Below are 713 nucleotides of genomic sequence, written 5' to 3'. Positions count from 1 at the left end.
TTCCAATTTACATGGAAGAAGCATCTCAATCCCTGCCATTAGAGCAAACAATTTTGAGCCTAAACCTTAGTTAGTTTCTCTGATGCAACAGAACTGCAAGTTTCATGGACTTCTGCCCGAAGATCCTTTTCAGTTCTTAACTAAATTCTTGCAGATCTGTGATACTATTAAGACCAATGGGGTTGATTCCGAGGTCTACAGGCTTATGCTTTTCCCGTTTGCTGTAAGAGACAGAGCTAGAGTATAGTTGGACTCTCAACCTAAAGATAGCCTGAACTCTTGGGATAAGCTGGTCACGGCTTTCTTAGCCAAGTTCTTTCCTCCTCAAAAGCTTAGCAAGCTTAGAGTGGATGTTCAAACCTTCAGACAGAAAGAAGGTGAATCCCTCTATGAAGCTTGGGAGAGATACAAGGAACTGACCAAAAAGTGTCCTTCTGACATGCTTTCAGAATGGACCATCCTGGATATATTCTATGATGGTCTGTCTGAGCTATCAAAGATGTCACTGGACCATTCTGCAGGTGGATCCATTCACCTAAAGAAAACGCCTGCAGAAGCTCAAGAACTCATTGACATGGTTGCAAATAACCAATTCAAGTACACTTCTGAAAGGAATCCTGTGAATAATGGGACGCCTATGAGGAAGGGAGTTATTGAAATTGATACTTTGAATGCCATATTGGCTCAGAATAAAATATTGACTCAGCAAGTCA

At 41.4% G+C, this 713-nt stretch overlaps 1 non-coding gene across 1 annotated transcript; it reads right to left on the bottom strand.

Moving 5' to 3' along the window:
* Window positions 1-337: 337 nt before the first annotated feature.
* Window positions 338-445, bottom strand: LOC112774657 (small nucleolar RNA R71). Its single transcript, XR_003189131.1, has one exon. It is a non-coding gene; the product is annotated as a small nucleolar RNA R71 (small nucleolar RNA).
* Window positions 446-713: the final 268 nt, after the last annotated feature.

The sequence above is a fragment of the Arachis hypogaea genome, chromosome 18 (assembly GCF_003086295.3).
Source record: "Arachis hypogaea cultivar Tifrunner chromosome 18, arahy.Tifrunner.gnm2.J5K5, whole genome shotgun sequence".
NCBI lineage: Eukaryota > Viridiplantae > Streptophyta > Magnoliopsida > Fabales > Fabaceae > Arachis > Arachis hypogaea.
This window is presented reverse-complemented; position numbering and strand designations above follow the sequence as displayed.